We start from the raw sequence: 19,531 nt of genomic DNA on the forward strand, positions 1-19,531 counted from the left end.
AGCAAATATGTCAGCTATATTTGCCTATTTAAATCATACATATTCTACACGTCTTAGTTACAACATTTTCTTGCCACTTAACTATTCATAACCAGGGTTCAAGTTCCTATTAGGTAAACAACCTTGCGAAGGTCCCGATTATTGGCTTATGTGTAGTATGTGGAGTTTGTCACTTTTCCTACTCTTACTCACTCGTGCACTTTTCACTCAGGAGTTAGTTGGATGTAGGAACTGACAGTAATACTTTTGTACAAGGGTGCTTATCCTAAGCTGTAAAAAATACGGGCTAAGAAGCAATAAGCGCTTACTTGGGATATCTAGTCATGACGGCAGGGGACAAAGTCAAGAGTTCAGGCCGACCGTGATGGAACATGGGCTGGAGACAGCGACCCAGTGAGGCTGGCTGAACAAAAGTACCTTAATCCGGATTGCATCGCTGAAGATGCGGGGTGCAGCCGAGCGATGCTTCGGTGTACCCCACGCGGTAGGGGTGATACATCAATTTTCTCTATGTGACAGTGGCGATGCCTTGGTTCTGAAGGCAATGTGTCGTTTCTGAGATGCGGCGGATTCTGAAGGCAATGTGCTGGGTTTCTTCATGCATTAGAGGTGATGCACTGATCTTCTCAAAGCAGTGGTGATGATGCGTTGGTTTCGAAGCTGCGGTACCGGAGGTGATGTACTGGTTCTGAGGGCAATGCGCCAGCCCTGTTCCCACAACAGTGGTAAAGCTTTGATTTTGCTCTCACAGCACAGGATTTGTCGGTTTTGCTGGGGCAAATACCTTAGGCTCACTTTCAATGGTCTATTATTGGAGTGGCACCACTTGGCAGGGTAGAGTTCTAGATTGCAGAGTCCAGGTGTAGCAGCGAGAAGGTTGGAAGTATTTTTTTCCCTGAGGCTTCAGATCAGAAGGCAAGCCAGCATGCACTTGGAGTCACTCTTGGTTTAAGTGATGCAGGCCCAGTCCTCCTCACCCAGGCAGGGTGGCAGAAGGGCAGCACAGCAAGGCAGGAGTATTTCTTCCTGGCAGTCTTCACAGGTCTAGAAGTGTACTGAGGTCATGGTGCCAGAGGTCCAGTCCTTATACTCGTTTGTGCCTTTGAAGTGGGTGAAACTTGAAATGCAGCGCTTTGAAGAGTGCATAGGCTCCTCCCTTCCTGTCCTGGCTCCAGACTCACTACAGGGAGAGGGTATGCAGTCCTCTGTATGAGGACAGGACCTAACCTATTCAGGTGTGATGCTGGGTCCAGCTCCTCTCTCCCATGAGGGCCTATCAAGTCACAGCTAAGTTTCCATTGTGCCTGGCTGTCTAGGGGGAATACACAAAGCTCAGATGTCACCCACCTTAGACTGAACAGAGACAAACAGCAGGCACCAAATGTATAAAGTGGCATTTCCTGAATTTTAATTTAAAATCCGACTAACCTCTACATTACGGTTTTAAATTAGGATTCCAGAGACACTTTGGGGGCCTTATCTCTTCTGAATTGGGAATTACACTTCTAAAATGTAATAAGGTAATCCCAATGTTATCCTACTGGAGAGATACGCCTTACTGTACTGAAAAACGACTTTGGGAGTTTTTCATTACCAGGACATGCCCTGCCTTTTAAATACATTGCAACCAGCACCCTGTGTTATATGGGGTCTACCTTAGAGGTGACTTAGAGGTATAAAAAGGAAAGGTTTAGGCCTGACAAAAGGGTTGTTTTGCCAGGTCGACATTGCAGTGTAAACTGCACACATAGGCTCTGCAAAGGCAGGCCTGAGATATGGATAAAGGGCTACTTTAGTGGGTGGCAAAATCAGGGCTGCAGGCCCAATATTAGCATTTAATGTACAGGCCTTGGGTACATGGAGTTCAACTTTACTTTGGACTTATAAGTAAATTAAATAGGCCAGTTGGTGGTGAACCAATATTACCATGTTTAGGGGAGAAAGCACACGCACTTTAGCACTGGTAGGCTGTGATAAAGAGCACAAAGTTCTAATACTAGCAAAACCGAAATCAGAAGAATGGAGGGAGTCAGACAAAAAGTTAGGGGTGGCCACTCTAAGGCGGTCATATCTAATGTCTGCCATCTTTGAAATGCTTACCAATACTTTACGAAAGGTTTACCATTCCAAGTTGACCAACAAATTGCTCTTATCATCTTTCGACCACATAGGAATTACAAACTAATAACAAAGTATTGATAAACCATTTAAAGATCTCCAACCACATTGACACACAGACGAGAAGTCTCCTTTTAATGTTTTTGGAACAAGTGGATCATACGTTCATGGTCTTTCACTTGCTACTTTTTATTTTTTATATTTGTTATGCGTGGCTTCTATAGGAAGCCTCTGTCATGTACTCAAGAATCTATATCTGGTCAATCACTACTGTGACATAGCGGCAGTTGGTAACAAAACTCGTAACCCACTGTTTCTTCATCATAAGGTCTTCTAGGCCAGGATGAAAGGGCTCTCGGAGAGTCTGTCAGTGCAACACTGCTTGGCTTCTTTGAATGAAAGTAGAAACCACACCTGCAGGCAGGGAAGGAAGGCATGGATGATGGTTTGGCTTGGTTGAGGATGTCAGGTAAGGTATTTTTTTCACAATTAGGTAAAGAAGGAGAAGCCATCCTATGTATGGCTCCAATATTACTCCTCTGCCCCTGCATAGCAGTTGAAAGCAGGAGCAGATCATTTTGGTGGCCATACATATCATAAAATTATAGATGGGTAAAAAATGTAATTACTGGAATGCTTTTGAGTTCTGAGAGACACCAAATAGTCAACGAGAGCAAAGCTAATTCAGTCTTCTCATCTCTAATTCGAAATATAATTCTTCAGGAGCAATATATGGCACATCTGGGGTATCTATTCTTATGAAGGGGCATCCAAGTTTATTTCGGTGCCGGACACCACTCTACATCTACATCCATCACTGCATTAGGTAGGGAATTCTCCCATATCCAAAAGCAGATTCATTTTTTTCTATTTGCAGACAGCTTTGTTTTTCTCATTACAACTTTTATTTTATTTATTTGCATTATATTTCTTCCGGAGCAGCACAAGAGTAAGAGTGGCTCTAAGGCAGCAGCTCACATTACCCTACGCTCCCGGGTTGCTTCATCAAGGTGTATGCCAGTGTAGGTTAGCAGCAACCTGGAAGCATTCGGCAGTGAACTGGAAAGCCAGTCAGTTAGTCAATAAGTATATTTCGAATATAAAATCCTTAAGACCACAGTAAAAACAATCCATAAAGTTACCAGCCATAGGTGGGATAACAAATAGTTATTTAAAAATACAATAAATAAGACATATTTACACTGTAACACCATGAAACATTGTAAAGTGCAAATGCTCAGTTACAACAAAAAACTAAAAGTTGTTTCTTATTGCACATAACATTTCCAGGACAGTAAACTGCTGCAAAAAGGTGACTAAACCCCCTTATAACTTGGGCCATCTACCCGGTTTCTATTACATTCAAATAATTTTGGCCTGCAGAATTACGATGCTGGAACAGTCCAGCACACAATCATAGAATGCTAGCAGAAGTCATGTGCTCGTTCATAAAGAAACCATTAGGGTTAAGAATGAGCCAGGCTGCATGAAGATATTTGACACCTCAACAACCACCACTTCTCTAATGTCCGATCGTAAAACTCCTAATGGAATTGCATATTGGCTTAAACCAAAAATTTTACATACTGGCACTGGCTTTATCCATTTTCCATCTGGGTGTACACATGCATTACAAAAAAAGCAAAACGGTGGAGAGGTTCATCTTCTAATTTACAGGAAGGGCACCCTACTTGTCCTATTGTATACATTGAAGATATAAAAAGAGGAGCCTCTCCTATCAACTGACAACCCCAAAATATCAAGAGTGCTTACCTTAAGCCTCCTAATCCTGCAGGCTAACATATTCTTTAGATAGGTGATTAGGCCCTCGGCAGACCGACCTCTGCCCTGTGATGTAGCTGAAGGATGTATGACATTACAACGCATGCTTTTACATCGCATGCTTTTACAACGCGGTTTTTACAATGCATACCATTACAACGCATAGTGCTTTTAGGCGCTGGATAGTGAATTGTTTAATTTACTATTCCAACTCCAGTCCCCGTGGATAGTAGGGAAGGTGTTGGATAGTACATTAAACCTATTCCCTATCCTAGAGCGCCCCCCAGCACAATGCGTTGTAATGGTTTGCGTTGTAAAAGTTGCGTTGTAAAGGCACTGCGTGGTAAAAGTTGTGTTGTAAAGGTTGTTTACCGTAGCTGAACAGTAAAAGGTTGTAAATCCTGTTCTGTTTACTGACTCTGTACACCAGTTTTCTTGAGCAAGAAAACATTAAATGAGTCAGTGGAAACTCCCCAGTCTGGATCTGCCACTTAAGATTTTCAGCCGCCAATGTTTCCTAGAAAGTAAATTATAAACTTCGGATTGCATCCTCAGAGAGGTAGCCGTTTTAGATGGATTCCCTAGGGGTATTGACAGTCAAACCTCAGTTAGTCCTGTGCCCCCATGCGGACGATTGATCTGGTCAGCTCCATTCACAATCTGAGGTGCATTGAGCTTTAGACACATCTTTGCAGTCATGGGGCAAGATAAACGCACCTCCAAAGCAATGATTTTATCACCCAATTTGGAGGAAACCAGGGTTATCTCAACATAGTCTAAATCACCCTTCGGTAGAGTACAGCGTTTACCCCAACAATGTCCTGAAGGGTAACTGATTGACATTTCCGCACATTGAGTATCCAATGAATCACTTTGTTAGTCAATGACTCGTGATCTTCTCTCGCCCCTTGGAACATTATTCATATAGATGGTTTCCCCACTCCCCGGCTAGTTCTGTTTTAAAGGACAGGTTTGTCAGAAGCTTTTGGCGGGCGAAGGTCACAAATGTGATGTGGGGACTTGATGCCGTATTCTATAAAGTGCCCCAGGGGAGCAACAGGCATGTGTGCCCACTTTGCGCATCCCCAGGGCACTTTGGTATTACAGAAAGGGCCACAGATGCTTGTGAAGCCGTTTCAGTAATACAGAGAGCGGTGGTGCATTTATAGAGCCAGCGCTATGAACGGAGGGTGTTCCCTCTTTTGCATGGGGGTGTGGCCCTATGCAAATTAGGGAATTTCTTTGTCTCTACGCGGTATTATAGATGTGGGCACAGAGGCAAAGAAGCAGTCAGACGGTGCAGTGACAGTGCACCACCCAAAAGGTGGTGCACTGTCAGTGTGCCCCCGATAGCAGCCCTCTGGAAGGGGAAAGGCGTTCCTATGGACCCCTCTGACATCCCTTTGCTGGCGGGTGCAGTCACTCACTTCACCCGCTGTAAGGGGATCTCTAATCCCCCTTAAAAGTGCAGGCGGGTTGCTGCCTGCACAGTGAAACACGGAGCGGCTTTGAAGCAGCACCTCCGTATTACACTTGAATGCGCTGCCGCCAGGACAGCACAAGATTGCGGCTTGCCTGGGGGCAGCGCATTCCATGTAAGAGCACTCACTCCTTGTTAGCGCCGAGCGCACCTTTTGAAAGGTGTGTCCAGCGCTAACAAGGAAAATGCACCACATTGCATATTACTACCCCAGGTATGTTTTATGGTGACACTTAGTGGTAGCTAATATTACCTGCATTACAAAGAATAGATCACACGCTTTTGTGGCATACAAATACAGATTGCATTATGGGACTCTGAAAATAGCACTGGCTGCTACACCCTTGTGACAGCACTGTTAAATGCATTTTTTCTTAAATACTTCCTTCTGTGTTTAAAACAAGTATCGGTTTGAGATGTTTCCACTCAGACTTTAGGAAATTAAGCCCCCCCTCCCAAAGTGCTTGCAGAATACATAAGAAGAACTTGCTCTTTTAATATCCTGTTTACAGTATGGCATAGACTTATGAGTCAATGGCCACGGCATTTGAAAGCAGCTCTGGGTTTTTTTCTTTATCAGGTTGCCAACGTAGAGAGACAGAATAAAATGTAAGAAAAGTATTACAAATTGTATTCGATTTTGTGGGAATACACTTCTCCTTTGCGTCAATGGGGAAGTAATTGCACAAAAAGTACTTTTTTTTAGGAAAATGCTATTACATTTGAATAGAGCAAGCCCCAGGTGTATCAGAGACGTCCCATCCCATTTCTGACAAGCTATAGGTTTGGACAGTGGGTGATAGACAGATCATGAACCCATTACATGTCACGGTGATTTCTAAATTGAATATCTTTGATAGGCTTGCTGTTAACTTCCTGATGTCCCTGTGTGCATGTGTTCCGGCCAGTGTGACCTAACATACATTTATCTTTGTGTCTGCCGCTAGATCTTGACAGAGACCCTACTATGCTTATTGCAAATAACACTTGTCAACAACTACCACTGGCTTCTGTGCAGGCGACGGGTTGCCATGGCTTCCAAATGTCACATTGAAAAGGCTTGCACATTGTTTGGGAAATAATGAAATTCAAAGTTCACACATTGAAAAACTAATTTTCTTTTTGATGCAAAGCAGCTGCTCTCAGCTCAAGTAATGCAATTCAAAATTGCCACAGTGGATGCAAAAAACAAAACTTCCAGCTTTGAGGGGTCATCTTCAGAGTTCATCTCATTCCGATTTTGAATTTAAACGATAATGAGCAGGAATCAGTTGAACACATTTAAAATGTATGTAATTCACCGTTTTACATTGCATTCATTTTTTTTGTTCTAATGCAAACATTCTCAAGGAGTGAGTCCTAAACCATAGCTGGAGATCACATTTCAAACTCCCACCACTCCTTGTGTTAGCAATGAGTCACCAGGCAGTTAAAATTAACAGAATGTTAGTTAAATTAAAATAATCTATGCGTCTTTACACAGCGGGGACATTTTCTAATGCTGTTTGTGACACACTTGCATAGGAAGCTGACATGTGGAGAATTTTGTGATAAGCTATCATGTTGGAATATAATTTCTTACACAGAAGAATCTAAATTATTAGATTTGACTTGCTCCTAGAGTCACATGAGAGCTCATGACTTATTATAACATAACACTGAATATGTCCCCCTTTCTGAGTCCTGACCAGCATGTGCTAAAATAGCTGTAGGCGCTATATTCAAAAGATGATGTTAATATTTTACAATTTTGGGGTCCAACCTACAAATACCTAGGAAGTCAGATTGGAGTTCTCTGTTACTTGAAGCTTTATAAAAGTTACAATGATGAAAGGTAGAGTATGACAGAAAGTTAGTCTTTTGGGGCTGTATTAGATAAGGTGCCCTGGGGGCACAACAGGCGTTTACGGCCGCTTTGCGCGCAGCCGGGGCACTTTGGTATTATACAAGGGGGCACAGATGCTTGTTCGTTCCCTTCTATAATACTGATAGCGCTGGCGTACCTAATGCGACAGCGCTACTCTTCAGAGGGCGACCCCTCGTTTGCATAGGGGCGTGCCCTATGCAAATGAGGGAATTCCTTTGACTCTGCACCCGTGCCATATTACAGACGGGGGCGCAGAGTCAAAGAAGCTCTCAGGAGGCGCACAGACAGTGCGCCATTTAAAAGGTGGCGCACTATCAGTGCGCCTCCAGACAACAGGCCTCTGCAGGGGGTAAAGGGGGTCCCATGGACCCCCCCAGACACCCCCTTGCAGGCGGGTGCAGTCACTGACTGTACCCGCCTGCAAGGGGATCTCTAATCCCCTTTGAAAGTGCAGGCAGGTGCCACCTGCACTGTAAAAACAAGGAGCAGCTGCTCCATGTTTTCACATTAATGCGCTTCCCTGGGGGCAGCGCGAGGTCGCGGCTGCCCTGGGGGCAGCGCATACTCCATAATGGGGTTCATTGGCATTTCTTGCGCCCGGCGCACCTTTTCAAATTGGCGCCGGGCGCAAACAATACCAATACGTAATACGGCCCCTGGTGTGTAGTTGACACGTAATGGAAGTCGGCTCAGGTTGAGAATTTCCCTCCTGCTCTGATACTTAAAGATATGTGCCAGCTGTATCTGCTGGCCATTGCAAGGCTTTTAATGCCCAATATTGCTACGCCTGCAGAGACAAGATATAGCAGTCCGTCCTTTGTCTGACACTGGATTCAACTCAGTCAGCCAGGAGTATCCCTCTACCCAATCAGTGCTCCTTTTCCTCCATTGTCCTCTTTCTTTTGATAGTGATTTCATTATTTTGTCCTTAACCCACCTTCTGAGTGCATGCGGTCCATACCACCAAGCTAAACTCCTTTGGTTGCAGCTCCAACTGATGAGGAAAAGGGTTCAGAAAGGTGGTATAGGGGTGCATCTCAGGCTCAACCCCGCTATATAACTACACCACCATCCTATCATTTCAAAGACATGCATGCCCTGCTTGTGTTATGTAGCGTAATGATGATTTATGAAGCCCAAAAGTACCCTTCACAAGTCTCATACTGTGCAACGGTCCTTCCTCATTTCCGGGGATCAGCTTTGCACTGCTCTTTCAGTCAGCCTGACACTGCAGAGTGGGCCAGCTTGAAAAGCCATGTGTGCGGGTTGGTTTTTCGGACCAGTCACTGCCCTCTAGACCAAAAAAACACAGCTCACAGATTGGACCTTTCAAGCAGGCTAATCTAGCAGTGCTCAGTGCCTAACTGCTTGAGAGTTCAGTCCAAAACTGCAGTGGACTTACCTTTGCATTTCAATGTATGCAGCTAGTCCAAGTCTGTGCACATATCCACTTGTTATCATTTGATTATTGGCCACTCTTTCCTCTTGAAAATTGTTTAAAGCATGCACAGTACCATTGGAGATGTCCTTGATGCTCCGGCATAAATTGACTCATCCTCTACTCCAGCTTGAAACCTGCTGAAGCATTTGACACATGGCCATTACAGGATGCTGCGCCACCACAGCCAGGACCGGACTGGCCTTAGCGGGCACCGGGCTTTACCACGGTGGGCCGGAGGGATGGGGACGTGTTTTGTGCATGTGGGAGATGGTTTTGTCACTGGGGGCGGGGGCGGTTTTGCAGCATGTTGGAATATTGGTCCACTGTAACAAAAGCAGTAACAGTACTTCTTGCTAGCACACCCCACCCCTGTTCCCAGGGCCAGTCAAGCAGCAATCTGCCAGGGCTGGTTGCTGTTCTCAGTCCGGCCCTTACCACAGCAACAGCAGACTCAACCTAAGATATAAGTCCTGCAATGATTCCCATCAGGAGCTACCTCATCGTGAGGATACCATCACAGCGGTTTTGCATAGTCAAAGTACCCAACTAAAGGGTTGATTGATCACCTATCCACCCTGATTCTAATTCAATACCTTCAAGAAAGCAGCCCACATACGGAACTGAAATCAATAATAGAAAGAGCAGATTCCATTTGCGTGAATCGTCTTTGACTGAACCTTGAATATTAACAATAGGAGAACTTTAAGCTCCCAGTAAATTTCCTATTTTGAAGGAACTTTTAGCTAAAATCTCCTAATAGGAAAACGAACTGTTGTGTGTCCTTAATTTCACACTTGGTCAGGAGATTTAGGAAAGCAACAATGAGATTAGAGATTTATTCGCACCAAGTCACTGTTGTGAATCAGAAAAGGGGGTCCAGAATTGCTTCCCAATTTCTCTTGCCCATTGGTAATCTGATATATGTGGTTACTCCATGTATCACCCTCATCATTCTTTTCTCAGTACCCTCCTTATCCATGCTGGGTCGCCCATCAAAGTTGATAAATGATTAACACATGTCTGCAACAGAGGCATTTGTTTTATTTACAAGCTACGGGTATCTGGTGGCCTGTGGACATGCATTCTACTGAATCAGGAGACCACTGCCTTGTTCCCAAACACTCTCTATTATCCGGCAAGACCAGACTGCAGAACCTGATTGCCTACCCAGACTCGTGGTCTCTTGGTTGGGTGCTCAGACACAGGCATCTGCCATGGGTGCTTGCATTGTCCCTCCTATTGTGTTATGACTTGGCCAGGATCCCATCCTTGACTCAGGAACCACAACACAAACGCATTACAGTACGCCACTTTCCACAGATCACTTGATGGCCTTCACACTAGCAAATTTGAGCACTTGAGTACATCTCATGCTGCAAGGCTGGAAGCACCCGACTTACCTTCCATCACTCACCCCCAGATGCTGGCTTGCATTCCAACAATAACCATAACCAGTGCTACCTAAGTCTCCTTAGCCAATTTGAGCACCACTTTAATTTTCCTTTCCACCAAAATCCACATTTAGGTGTGTGCCCCTCAATAGAAAATCTGCAGTTAAGCATGCCCCTAACATTCATAACACTATTAATGTTCTTGCATCAGTTACTTGCAGGGAGTGAGGTTTAGCACAGGAATTCAATGTAACGTCACCTGTAAGATCTCACAATGCCTGCATATAAAACCATACTGTAGACCAGATGCCACAGTTATAGTGGTGGCAGGACATTGATCTTACCCAACTCCCTTATAAATCAGTATTATTAGTCTTTTGAGCATCCACTTTTGTATGTTATTCCTGGGTTTGCCTCCACTTTGACATGGCTGACAATCAAGCAACCCTCACAAAGTGTTAGAAATGCTCCCCACAGATTTGACTACGAATGCTCTACATTCTGGGAACATGAAAGGCAGGATCCATGGTCTAAATTGTATTTGCACTGATTGGTTACCCAGGTTGATAATCATGGCTTCACACAAGTGGTAACCAGACCTATTCAAAAACATGGCCAGCGCCAAAACCTAATATTCTCTCAATATCTAACCTTCTCAAATCCAATCACTTACCCTTTCATGGTCTGAACAGCCATTACTGACATTCTTCACCACACTCTAATACATTTGGCACCAAATGTATCCCAACAACCTGCAAGATAGCCACGTCCTGGTTCGTAAACCTAGCTACCAACCCTCTTGGAGAATCATCACTCTTCATAACCAGTGCCCTAAATATAAAACAAAATATCTGTGACCGGCATAATAAAGAAACCAGCTCTGAATCACCAATTATCTCCACATCCTAAAATACTTGGAATCTAGAAAGACATTGTTAAAAATCTAAGTTTCCAGATGAAAATGATGCCGGCCTCCTGTATCAAAGGAGCAAACAGCAGCAAGCAGGTGCCAAGTGCATGGAACTTCTCTCTCTTTGTTTCCCTCTCGTTCTCTCTGTCTTGCTCCCTTTCGGTCTGTGTCTTATCCACCTCTTCGCCTCCCATTACATGTTTTGCTGTAATAACATAAAATAAATGCCGCAATTTCAGATTTTTTATACTTCAAAGCTATTACGAGTTCCAGGGAGTTGAATGGAAATAAACTCAGAATGTGAGGGCAAACTCATTAAAAAGTTACACAATCCAGCAACGCAACCACAGTTGATGCACTGTGGTATGTTAAAGAGAGAGAGAAAGACAGTGCCATATTTACTAAGTTATGGCACTGTTTCTCTCTCCTCCTGCACTGGTGCACTTCCTGCTGCCTTGTGCCAAGCACACACCCTTGCACCATAGCACAAGGATTTGTGCATGATATCTACCATAGGTTTTATATCGGAAGGGTGGTCTTGCAGTACAAAATACTATGCTTAGATATTACATTCAACTGTTCTAACTTTGTATGTGTGGTGTACAGTTAAACACACATGCAAAGTTAGACAAATTCTATGAAAAGGGATTGGCTCTCAAATGTTACTCCTGGTTCGTAAAGGCATAGGTTTTTGGCACAAATCCCTGTCTACACATTTTAGCAGATAGGGCTTTTCACCAAAATACATGGGTGGTTGCATGGGAACATCCATGTATTACCCATGGCATGCCCAGTTGACGCAAAATACTACACATCTTTACACTGTGTTACGTTAAGGCTACATTCCAATACAGAAAATAATTGTGAAGGAAAGTAAATCCCAATTCTTGACTTTAAACCGGTCTGTGTCACTCTTTATGGCACTGCACCAGCACAAAACCTTGAGAAATATGACGCTTGGTGTTTGTGTAGTGACTGCTAAAGTTTTTTTTTTAATCTTTTAGCAAGCAAAATTCACCCTGAGAAAATCCTGCAGTTGCAGGTTTTCCCACAAAATACATAATCCCGACTTGCTAAGTGCTCATAATAAGAGCCTCAGTCTTTTTTATGTTCTTTATTCAAAGGTTTTAATGTGTGGGATAGAGACTCCCTTGACAATGTAGCTCTGAAGGTTGTAGGTACTCTGGCAGAGCTTGCTTTTAATCAGAATTAGCTTTTAGCTACTCTTCATAATGGAGCCATCTTGGCCTGGAATTAGATTTTCCCCCACATTTTCCCGAAGCTTCCAAGTATCCCCTTTTTCCAGTGTCTTAATGAGCCTAGATATGTTAGAAATGCAGCGATAGTTGAAGGGTTATAGCACTTCCAGGCTAGTTTTTGTTCAGAAAGAAGTGATCCAAAACTCCAGTAAGGAAGGTAGTATATGCACTTCTTCAAACAAGCCATGCAAAATATTTCATACGTAATGAGCTAACTTCCTATTACATTCATTAAATAGTCTAAAAAGGTTAAGGTCGAAAGGAAATAAAGAAAATAGCTAGATTTTATAATGGATATAATTGAGTCCAAATAAACAGCCCTGAAAGCTGGGGAATTTACCATCCTCACTTTATGTGAAGAATTTCTTAGCAAAATAGTTTAGTCTGGCTTGGAAATGAGCCTCAAATGTGTTCCACCAGTTAGGAGGAAACTTGAGGAATTTTTCCAAGGTTTTGGTACCCGCCATCTCCTTTATGTAGTGAAAAAGAGCAGTAAGAGAGCTATCTGCAGCTTTTATATTGCCAGCATAGCATTCTTCGTTTTTTGTTTTTAAATCCAAATTGGCCTTTAGGTACTTTCCTGGCATCTTTGAGTTATAGCTTTGTCTTTACTAGGTGCCTTCTTTTATATTGATTCTAACCTACTAAATTACTCTGTACTAACGTGAGCTCCCCAGTAAACCACACCTGGAATATGTTGAATACTATCTTCTTGTGGCCAAAAGTAAGCCTTTCTTCCAAATGTAAGCACCAGTTTTTCTGCTGATAGATTTTTGTAGTTACAAGGAGTAAGTAACCACAGTTAGCCTGGTATGCATTTGGAGATACTTCCTTCATCTATCTGCAATGTAAATAAGTGGGCATACAGCCAATCCGTTGTAAGCTTCTTGAAGGTTGTTTGGATTCTGTCCTCACTGAGGCGTGGAGCCGATCGTGATTGATGGCCAGATTGTCATTTTGAATATTGTGGATTCAGGGTAGCAATTGCGTTTGATGTTACTCAGTTTCTCATCAACCTGTGATAACTCAATCATCGAAAACAGATGGAAAGGCTGATTTGGATGGCAGGATAGCTAGAGGAATCACGGGCACCTAGAAGCAAGGTGAAAGACTGAATTCACAGCAATAACAGACTCCCAAACACCTCTGGAAGGTGCTTGTGCATCCATCAGTATGTTCAGCATTCGGCCTGATCAGGAATAGCCTATTCAAAGCCCTCTCACACAGAAAACCCATTACCATCCTTTCACTACTGCCTCCATCTTGTGGATGACGTACTGCCAGCATGGTTAGAAAGTATACACACCGCCCTTGGACAGCCATAAACGTGTAGCAACCCACAATGGCCCATCCCAATCACACAGGAGACAAGATGCCACCCTCTCTCCATTGCCAGTTTGGCATAAGTGATATACCGCTAGAGAGGCAGAAAACGAGAGAGAACATTAGATTCAATTCAATCCACATTTATATAACAGTAAAGCACACACAATTAGATAACTCAACATTTATCAAGAAATCAAGGCAGGAAAAAGAACCACATAGGGTTTCATACTTTCCAAATTGGGATGAGTTGTTAAATATGCCTTAAGTCATCCAGCAGCACATTCCATAGTAATTTCGGTATATCTGGGAAAGACCCCTTCTAACAGAGATTTATCAGCTGATCTCAGTATCCTTTAGATGCAATACTGGGTCATACTTTGCTTTTTATGGTTAGGAGATGTGCTCTCTCATGTTCATACTGAGTGCTGCTGTTACTGCAGAGTTTAGAAGGGCCTGTCACCAGCTGACATTTGCTTTGGATGTTCTCAATAAAAGTGCATTCGCGCAGTCAGTCAGTCAGTCAGTCAAAAATTCTTTATTCGGTTCATATCAAAAACCATAAAAGTATGCTACATAATTCATCAGAGTCAAGACATAGAAAGAAATATGAAACATTGATTTATAATACATTCACAACGATTTCATATATTTATAAAAACGTGCATTATAAATATTAATAAAAAGAATAAAACCAGCGCAGAAAACAATTTAAAAAAGATGAGGCGCTTACTCCTAGATCCTGAGTATACCGCTATATACAATGTATCCAGTTAATTTTCCTCCTCAGTCTCAATGCTATTGTCAAAAAGTTTGCTATGTTAAAGATCTCCCATGTACATGACAACAGCTGAAAATATAAGAGGGCAGGTTTAACTTGTCTAAAACCTTTATCTTTGATGAGCGGAATGATAAACCTTTTACGATTAGGGCATAGATGCTTACAAAAAAAGATAAAGTGCGTAGTGTCTTTGATAGAGAACCCATCACAAGAACAAATCTCCAGTTCCGATTCCTTAGTCCAACCTGGGCGTTCTGTAAGGAGAAGGTGGAATTTGTTCGATCTAAACTTGGTTAATAAAAATCGGTGATTCATGTTGTTAACGATTCTCAAATAAGGTTCTATGCCGCTGGTAGTTGTTAACAATTGATGAGCCCTTACAGTTGGTTTACATAATTCATTTTCTTCTCTTGCCAAATATGCCAATTGTTTGTATGTCTCTTCAGCCCATTTCATATCCCCCTTCAGCAGCTTGTTTGGGGAATCGAACAATTCCGGTCGAACCAATTTAGTTGCTAATTTTGTTATATAGTTCAACCAGGGGATAGAGTGGCCATACTCCAGTGCTAAACAATCCCTCAAAATCTCGTGATTCAGATCTAATTCAGGGTTCAGGCAGATAGATATCCATTTCAATAGCGGGGCTAAGGCTATGCGAACTACCAGATATTCAACCCCACACTCTTGGTGAACAATGTATCCAGGTGTAGACTGGGGGACGCATAACATAGATTTCAAAAACTTGTCCTCAGCCACCTGCAAGGCCCTTACATTGTTTAACCCCCACAGGTCAGCTCCATACATAGCTATTGAAGTGCATTTGGCGTCATAGATTTTCAACACCACCTCTATAGGCTTCACACGCAGTTTACGTGCGAAATCCAGGACAGCCAAGATAGACCTGGCAAAGGCGTTACGTTTGGCAACCAACTGGGGCACCCAAGTAGAATTATCATCAAAGATTACCCCCAAATAGGGAAATCTTGTAACCCTAGATAGAACATTCCCTTCACAGTTCATAGTCTTGATTCTTTTAGGTTTACTGCCCACAATCATTACATGTGATTTAGGAAAATTTACACTAAGATCCAGCGCCTTCATAAAATTAGCAAATGAATTTAAAAGACATTGCAACCCCACTGCTGTGCGTGCTATTAAGGCGGCATCGTCGGCATAAAGTAATGCCGGGATGGAAAATTTGCCAGCCTTTGGTATTTCTTTACACGCCTCAGTTAAAACAGCACCTACGTCATTAATGTAGAGGGTAAAAAGTAAGGGGGCCAAAATACAGCCATGCCTAACTCCGTTAATGATCCCAATCGTACCCGTACTATTACCCAAACTGTAGCCGTAAGGTCGCTATGTAAATCGGCAAGAAAATACACAATGTTTTTATCAACACCTAACTTGAGGAGCAATTCCCAAAGTTTGGACCTATTCACTCGGTCGAAAGCTGAGTTAAGGTCCATAAATGCTAAGTGCAAAGTACCCCTTTTAGCAATGGTGTATTTCCCTATTAACAGTTGAAGGTTGAGGCACTGATCTATAGCGCCTCGGCCTTTCCTAAAGCCATATTGTAGGCATGAGAGGGTATCAGTGTCCTCCAGCCAAGATGTTACTTTACCAGGGACCACTCGCCCTAACACCTTCACTGCAGCATCAATGAGGGAGATAGGGTGATAACAACTAGGATCCCCCCTATTTCCCTTCTTAAAAATGGGTACGATGACAGATTTGGACCAATTGTCCGGAATACCTGCCAAAACAGACCCTATTAAAAACGTTGGTTAAAACTCTAGACCAGGTCTTGACATCTGATTTAAAGAGGTCGGCGGGAACGCCGTCGGGACCCGGGGCCTTGTTGCTAGTCATCTTCCCGATTGCGTCTGCCACCTCTGACTCTGTAACCGTTATAGTATAAGGATCTAAGGTAGGGGAAGGTATAATCCCCACCCCAAGAGGTTCCCCTTCATAGACTGACTTAAAATGAGAACACCACGCCTGTTCCTGAATACCACAGTCTAATTGATCATTACAGGAGTCGTGGAAAAAGGGTTTATTAACGACGGCCCAGAATTTAGCACTGTTCCTGAGCACGTCTACAGAGGTTAGTTCTTCTCTTCCCAGGCTGCCTCCCTGATCTCCCGTCTTCTGGTGTCCAGAGCTTTCTTATAACTTTTCCTTAATAAGGCCACAGTAGCCTTATTCACTGGTTTACAGTTCAGAGCGGCTTTTAGTTTTTGGTAAGCTGACGAGCAGTTACGATCAAACCACCCGAGCTCAGCAGGAACCTTAACTTTCCCCGTACGTCTAAGGTCTGCAGAGACCTGGGTATAAATTATTGAGTAGGCCTCTAAAACCTCCTCGTTCCCTCCTTCCAAGGTCAAGCTTGTTTCTAACTCGGGCCCTACTTTAGTTATTAAATTGGTTTAGAAGTCTCCAGGTATGATTCTGCTCCATCTAAGTCTACGGGCCTGATCTGTCGGACGAATATCTGATTTGTCCGTTCTGTTTTGAACTATCATGGGCTTTATGATCAGATCCGAAACACTGAGGACCACTGGATTATGGTCACTAAAGTGTGACCACACAGGCAAGTATCCATGTATCCTATCCCCCAGTGTTGAACTGACGAAGATATAATCAATAACAGAATGACAACCATTCCCCTTAAAGGTAGGTATCTCCTTATCGAACGTCATTGGGAGCATCAGACCATTGTCTGCCAGGACTGTCTCAAGAAGACCGCCCTGTGCAGAGTGTTCAAAATGGGTGTCCCCTTGTTCTACTGGTCCTAATAGATCTAAACACAGGCACTCATCCGGACACCCATGAATATTAAAATCTCCCATGATTATAAGGAAACAATGAATTTTCTTGACCTCCTTGTATTCTGCCAAGAACAAATTCAATGTGGCCAGATGATCGGTCGCGGTGACTCTATCAAATGAATTATAAAAATTAACAATTAAATAGTTCCCACCCCACTCAAACAAATTTGTACTGCCAAGCTATTTCGTGAGCCAGTATCTAGTTATGTGTGAGTGCCAGGGATGGTAGCCGAAATTAGGGTGACCAAGCCACCCTTCGCCCTCCCCATATTTGATTGGACCGCCGGGATGGAGTAACACGAGTAACCGTCCAAACTCAGTATGTTACCCGTGTCCCAGGTTTCCTTTAGTCGTATAATATCGCCCATACTGATGAGCTCTCTTCATACTGGGTCAACTATTTTATTTTTAAGGCCAGCCACGTTCCAGGTTACCAACTTTATCAAAGTATCCTATGTACCTTTAGCTCTTTCCATTATCGCTGCATTGGGGGTACTAACTGCAGCAACAGGGGCAATGATAGCTCTTTGGCTCCCTAGTCACTCGTTTTCACCCAAACTTGAAAGATTATCAAATCTATTAAAAACGGGGACGGAAAAATCATAAGGCAATCTCCCTTTAAATAAGTCGCTATTCATATGTCTAATCTGAGGTGGTGGATAGAAAAAGCCCAATGGGAGTATGTTTACATACTCGTTTTGAATTCTGGCTGACCCTGCCTGTCTCAATATGTCATCAACCAGCCTGGGGATCTAAAGCTAATGACGACACAGTCGCCCTCTAAGCTTTTTTTGGTTTCACCCACCCATGGGACCCTTCTAACCATCTTAAAATTGTTTTCCAGATATTCACCCAGATCTGTTTTATTTGACAAGTAATAAAGGGTTTTGTTTCTTAATGAGGTCCAATGTTCATTCTGACCAACCTTAATTTTCGGGATATTTCCCCGCTATTAAAACGTGTTATTGATGCTAGTTGTGAACTGGGATTTATTGATACTTGGGCGGAATCAATAATTATTCCTATATTTAAAATAGGGGACCGGGAAAATCCCGCGTGTTTTTTGCCCCATATCTCTCCTGGACTCCTTCATGAAAATTACAGGGAGGGTAATTTTAAATCGTCTACAACAATGGGCTGAAGACAACAACATCTTAACCCCTGTGCAATATGGGTTCAGGGAGGGTCGGGGTACCGTAGAACAGGCTTTAAATTTCTCTATGCTCCTAGGAAAGTATACCCAGGCTAAGGAAGGCAAACTTTACGCAGTGTTTGTCGATTTAAGCGCTGCGTTTGGCTGTGTTATTCATGACTGACTATGGCAGATACTGAGGGACATGAAGGTGGAAGAAGTGGTAATTTCCTTTTTAAGACAACTTTATGCTGGGGCCAGGGCCAAAGTTAGGTTCGGCACAAAAGGAGAATGTACCAAGCCTTTCAAGGTAAAACGGGGAGTCAGGCAAGGGTGTGTACTCGCCCCATTTCTTTTTAATCTATATACGAATGATTTAGAAAAAGAATTAGTGGCTGAAGTACGTGACTCCCCACAGGTTAACCACCAACAAATTGTGTCCCTCTTGTACGCAGACAACGCCGTGATTATGTCACGGACACAAAAAGGGTTACAAGTGGCCTTGAATACATATTTAAATTTCATTAACAGCAGGGGCCTTAAACTAAATGTATCCAAAACCTTTGTAATGACGTTTGGAAGATCCAGGAACAAAGAGTGTCGTCTGTTTGCCGGAAATGAAAAAATCGCTAACACCAAATCTTTTTCCTATTTGGGTATTGTGCTTGAAGAAACTGGGTTCTGGGGTTCAGCCATCAGAAACAGGATTTTGATGTTTAAGAGAGCTACAGCGGCACTTATGTCGTTCTCTAAAAAGATGGGGAAGAGACCTCCAGAAATATTGTAAAAAATTTACCAAGCCAAGTGCATCAGCACAGCCATTTATGGAGCAGGTATCTGGGGTATCGACAAGTGTCATGAAATACAAAAGGTCGAGAATGTCTTTTTAAGATTTATCCTGGCAATCCCAGTAAACTCCCCTGTTTTTAATTGTCATGCAGAGCTGGGGATTCGATATATCATCGACCTGATTAGCATACAACTTGTCTTGCTTTGGCACCGAATTTGGAGTACTCCTGAGCTTCTGTTAAATAGAAACATTATAAAGGATTGCATGGGCTGGACAAGGCCTGTAAGATACCCTGGCTGATGTATATTCTTAAATTTACCAGGGACTTAGGAAGACCAGAGTATTACCATCAACCAGACTCACTGCTTAAGATTTCAAGAAAGGACTTGAAGCAGTTGTGCTGGTATCATGCTGAATCCCTGGGAT

Source organism: Lissotriton helveticus, chromosome 12 (assembly GCF_964261635.1).
Source record: "Lissotriton helveticus chromosome 12, aLisHel1.1, whole genome shotgun sequence".
Lineage (NCBI taxonomy): Eukaryota > Metazoa > Chordata > Amphibia > Caudata > Salamandridae > Lissotriton > Lissotriton helveticus.